The 6,031-nt window shown below is 39.8% G+C and overlaps 1 long non-coding RNA gene across 1 annotated transcript; it reads left to right on the forward strand.

Annotated features, from left to right (window-relative positions):
- Positions 1-478: 478 nt before the first annotated feature.
- Positions 479-4,136, forward strand: LOC135496669 (uncharacterized). Its single transcript, XR_010448709.1, has 3 exons — positions 479-694; positions 2,982-3,128; positions 4,105-4,136. It is a non-coding gene; the product is annotated as an uncharacterized LOC135496669 (long non-coding RNA).
- The last annotated feature ends 1,895 nt before the right edge of the window (positions 4,137-6,031 follow it).

Consider the following 6,031-nt stretch of genomic DNA (forward strand, 5'->3'; position numbering starts at 1 on the left):
TGTAATTAGATATGCCCGTGTACAGAATCAATACTCCAATTCTATAAAGCGTTGTTTCTCCAGCGTCCCTGCACGAAGTGACGTATCGGAAGCCGATTGAATAGACCTGTCTTCGAATGATTAACATCGTTTATCCATTTGAAGTTTCCCGGAATCAATACCATTCTGTGTGCGCCCAAGAAGCGGTTCGAAAAAACGTTATCGTCAAAATCGACAATAATTACAAGGCTGTTAGAGTATTTAGGGCTAAGTTGTTGGCTATGACGATTTTCAATAATATGGAAAGAGGCAAAAGGGCGTCCTAGATTCGTGACGGCAATGACTGTCGCGCTAGTATTTTTTATTTCCGTTTGGGCGGGGTTTTAATTTATTCAGTGTGTTGCTTCGGACTATAACGTCATAAACCAAGCTGCATTTTAAAACTACATACCCAGGACATGCTTGCTTGAGATTGTACTGAAGCTAAAACACACCGAAATGAACTTTCGCAGCTAATATTATTCATCAGGGATTTCTGCATTTGACGACAAAGCTAAGCGCAGATAGGATACCGGATAATTATTGCTCGAGACGCTACTTTGCGATATAGCACCTTAGTTGTGCGTGGTGGCCATGTCGAAGACGGGGACTCTTTTTGTGTTGTTGGCGTTACTTCTGCAAAGGGCAGCGTTCGTGAGAACGCAGAAGGTGATAGGTAAGTCATACGCCCCTATTTCTAGTTTCGTGTATGTATGTGAAAAGGCAATGATTTTCATTCCCGTGTTGAAGAGAAAAAAAAGTCGTACTCAAATCTTTCACACCAGCATAATCTGACAATTTTATCACTTCAACCTGCTTTACATATCACGGAGATTCACCAGAAGAATCCAACATGTTCAATATGTTTCGAAGATTCACGAGAGCTGTCAATCATGTTCACTATATCACTAAGATTTACCAGGACAAACTTACGAAGCCAACATTACCAAGATTCAACGACGCAATCGAAAATGCTTAGCAATAGGCCACGCAAAGCCATGCACTCGCAAGCCTGAGAAGTTCTCATCAAAATAACACACAAAATTCGGCAAAATTCATTAATTCAGAAGGGTAAACTGTAGGCCTAACGCCATGTCAACAGAAAACATGCGTTCACCTTTCCCTCCAGCCAGCAAATGTATGACATCGTTGAATACATGCATTTCGTTACGCCATCACCGAAATTGTTTTGCACACGTTACACACGGACTCTATTGTTTTGGGTAAATCCTTTGATCGCGTAGAACAATAGGCCAGTTGTGCCCGGTGAGTTTGGCATTGTATAACTCGAATTTACATAATAATACAGCCAAGTTGTGGTTCGCTTCAGTGTGCAATTCATATACTGCTCAACAGCGATTTGTCCCGGTTCATTCGTCTTCTATTTAATTAAGATGGGATGTTCGTGGGATGTTCATCATGGGAGAGGACACGTGCACTAGTCCACCACATACGGAACTTCCAGCGGTATTGCCTCCGTAGCCTCAGCCCATACGAAGCTGAGCAATGTCAATACATTGAGGAGTAAGATCAATCCACCAGATTAACTGATTGACGTATTTCAGCTTTACGATACGTTTGGCTGAGCCGTATTTTTTGGTCACGAAATTACACAAATTGATGGAGTATTTTGGTTTTCTTAGTTTAATGATAACAAAAATGGTAATGCGATACCGGTATTGATTCAGAGACAATTATCGAGAATATTGATGTCTAAAGTCTAGATTATGGACCACAAGAGACTTCAATTATGTCTTGGTCTATGTACACACATGGTGTTTATTGTGGGGGCTATACTGGGAAATGACAATTGACGCTTAATTAGAAAACAGTCTTTAAAAATGGGCCGATTATTATGAAAATTATACCAATCGTGCAAGGCGATATCGTTCAGCCATTACACATAACGTCTAACGAAGAAGTGGTGTCAATGCGCCTCATATCTTTACATGATTAAAGTGGTACAGCCGCTGTTTTGTATTAATGTTATAGGTAGAAGTCATTTCGTGATATTTGTCGTAGACATCACATGTAATCAGATTGTTTTGAACTTTCTGGTCGAGAAAGACCAAAAGGTTTAGATAATTCAGCTGCAATAAAATAATGCTTCAAATAGTTCAGCTATCGGAAGTGCTAAATAAGGAAATGGTATTTTGATGAAGTTCTTAACTAAACTCATCAGAGAAACACTGGTGCTAAATTTGTGCCCTCGTACGCCATAAGAAATATTACATGTAAAAGGACTTCTTATCCTGACACAAATCAATCAATCGATTCTCTCTTTTATTATAAGAAGTTCAGAGGTGTTCAAAGATGTGTCGATTTGTTCGTCTTGGTTAAATCTTAATGACACACTAACAATGAGAACATTGAACGTGTAGATACCGTGAGGGGTCCTCTTTTACAAAAATACGTCCACGGTTATTTTTTTATTGCTGATGCATGTTATTCAATTCATCATTACATCGGTTTCTTTGTCGAATGACTATTGTGAAAATAATAATGAGAGGAGCATGTCGATTGATTATTCACGTAAGAAAAGCATATCCACACTCGGACAAAGAATGGTTAGAGGACAGTGTGTATCAGTGAGAGATCATCGGTTCATTTTTCTTTACAAAAAAATGGTTTGACTGGTGCATTATCACAAGCCAACCGACAGGGTTCACCAACAGTGGTCACTCGGCAGACCAGGCCCTGCTCGACATATCGGTTCGCGGGCAATATCAGCAGCCTGGTTTTGTTACGCCATACCTTAACGCATTGGCGCTACATTAAGAATACGGTATTGAAGTGCTTTACATGTATATGGACAGATATTGATAACATCGACCCCCACGGAAAAACTTTCATGGCGGTCAGTAGGCCTGAACAGGGAAGGGCAAATAAATTTACCATGTATATTTTCAATTAAAACCCCGATTTTACGCTTTATTCTAACGAACCCCGGGTTTATTTTTCAGCGGAGTGCGATCCCGATAAGGGAGTCTGTGATTGGTGGATTCGTCCAGCCGCCGTCAACCAAACGATGGAGACCTGGGTCAACAGGACTGTCGGGCCGAGAATTCCGACTCATCCTCAGGAGCCGTATTGGGATTCCAGGGGATCAGGTCAGAATATTTCGCAAAATATTGCGAGTAAAATAAACATAGGCCTCAATTTATATGCAAATGTTGAATGGATTTTATTCAAAATTGATAAAACATCAACTTTATATAAATTTCAATACAGATTTTTGAAATTTACATTAAAGGTTTGACGTAAAATTTCTGATACTTGTAGAGGTGTATATGATTTATATGGAAGTCTTTATATGAAATTTATGTTTTATAAATTTTTTGTGAAATATATTTAAAAAAATTATTTAAAAGTTATTGCAGAATTTTTATATAAATCTTTAATATAGTCAAATTTTATGTTATTTTTGTACAGCATTTAATACGTAATTTTTTTATAAGATTAGACTATTGTTTTTTACAAGAACATTTTGCCTGTGTATCAGACGGTGAAAAAATATACAGTAGAACCTCTCTATTAAGGACACCCTTGGGACTGACTAGAGCTTTCCTTAATAGAGACGTGTCCTGATAAGAGAGGTCAAATTGAATGGAAACAACAAATTTGGGACCAAAACTAGTGTCCTTAATAGAGAGGTTGTCCCTAATAGAGAGGTGTACGCGAAGGGAGGTTCTACTGTACATGTACATGTATAGTGCAATTTCGTCATTTTCTTGTCCTATACGCAGTTACATTACATTTGCTATTATGAATTCGTTCTTTTCACGCTGTAAAACGATAGCGAAAAAAGGTTTCTACTGACAGCAGATACAGGTGTTTTTACGCAATAACGATTTGGTATTAAAATACATTCATTTACGATATGCTCTAAAATCCTTTATGACGGGTCGGATCGTGCCGTTGCATGTGAGTCATAGCCTAATAATTAACATTTACAAGTAATTTTACGGCATTTGTGTCATTATTTTGGATTAGATGTATTAATTTAGACCATCAGGTTGAGACAGAACAGCTCCCGCGACATGACATGAATTTCATCTTCTTCCATCGCTTTATTTATTTGCTTAGAGGGGAAGTATTACCTCCAGATTACAAAAACGGGAACGGGGGGCGTGGCGAGTATGACGGCAAAACTTACGGTGAAGATTGAAAGCAAAACTGGTCAAAGGTATGTTGTCAATGTCCAAAGCGATGCTGTATCGTGGACCGGCCTGGCCCGTCCAACTACTACACAACAAGGGACCTCAAATGGTGGCGTTTCAAAATAAACAACTTCATAACATCAACTAAGTCACTCACACACAGTGATTGGCCTATCGGAAAATAACATCGGACATGCACCTGGTGAACAGCAAACGTTTGATTTATAATTCAAGGTACTGCCTACAGTTTCACTACTGGATGTATGGAAACAGTGACCCCGGGCCGAGAGCTGCGCCAAGCCTGACAGTCTGGGTTACAGAACCTATTGGCATTCACAAGGTCTGGTATGACAAATGGAACAGGGGACGAGACTGGTCGTTCACTGAGGCAGAATGGGTGTCCAGCGCCACGGAATTCAACGTAAGAAAAAGCTGATTGCGAACACATCCTATAGCTCTGGTTCGCGTAAGAAAGACATGCGCATTTTGATGATGACATAGACCTCCAACGGCGAGTTCATGCCAAAATCCAAGGGTTGAGTGCGTCAGCTTCGTCATTAAACCAGCAGCTAAATCAAATTTTTGGAATGTGTCAAAACTTCTGTTACTTGGTTCTCTTCTTACTTGGGTAAGAAAATCTTGCAAACAGCAGGTCAATGGTCAATCCGCATAATGTATATGATTCTTTTTTACTTGTTTTTCTTCCTTTTATAGGTGACCATTGATGGCAGAAGTGCAGAAGAAGCGGACGTAGCCATCGACAACATTCGCCTCGTAGAGGGTAAATGTCTCGGGCCAGTTGAAGGTAAATGTGAGTTCTTCGAGTTTGGTTAGGGTTAATCTTAGGCAATGATACTGCCGCCTACGATAGATTGCTAGTGAGTAGGCGTCGAGGACCAACCAATTTTCAATTGGCATTAATCGGCATGGAACATGGACAACCTCAAAATGTAGCGATCATGTGCTCATTAAGTGCATTCGTTTCAGAGACAAGAAAGGCCTCTCTCGGCGAAGATACCACAATCATATCAAATCATGTCAGCTACACTGTTAGCCTTAACTTCTCGTCACCTTCTGCCGGATGCGAGGCTATCTGCAGGATGCGGCATATGAATTTCTCCCCACTCGGCCACGCTATAGCGTTGTTCAAGAATAGCGAGAAATATGGTAAGACACCTACGAAATCTACCCCTGAGCCGACAGTGCGGCTAAGATTCTTACACGACTCTTACCCTAAGATCCAAGCTTCACTGCGAGAAATTTTACGGCTCGCCACAGAATGGATAAACCAATGCATGTAAAAAGCCTTTGATTTATATTTTAGTTTATTTGATACTGATTCATCCTTTTTTCTTTCCAGCTCCGAACTGTTTCGATATTGCCGAGAAATGCAAGGAAGAAGCTCCCAATGGAGGATGTAGTGGGACGAGGTCGAAAGACTGGACCGTGGTGGCCATTGGAAACAACTGTTCAATATCTTGCGGATTCTGCGACTCAAAGGGTACAGATATCTCAGTCGTACAAAAGTCCCGAAAAGAGTCTAAATCAATAGATTCTCTGTTAAAATCTTTTTCGGTTTGTTGCACAGCATGTACAATATTTACGAGATTCTTGTAAGATTCCAGTCAAAGATCTTCAACCAGATATGCGAAGCTGTATATTCTTAACTATGATTGAAGGTTCCTACTCTAACCAAATTACTTCCTATTGTGACTTTGTAAGCTTACGTAAAAAAGTCCACGACTAAATTTTGCTTATATACTACTTCATATTTGTTAATCAATAAGATCAAAGTCGTTCATTAGGTTTATCTTACCTTGCTTCCTGCGTTCGTAGATTTCAGATACGACACA

The sequence above is a fragment of the Lineus longissimus genome, chromosome 12 (assembly GCF_910592395.1).
Source record: "Lineus longissimus chromosome 12, tnLinLong1.2, whole genome shotgun sequence".
NCBI classification, from domain to species: Eukaryota; Metazoa; Nemertea; class Pilidiophora; order Heteronemertea; family Lineidae; genus Lineus; species Lineus longissimus.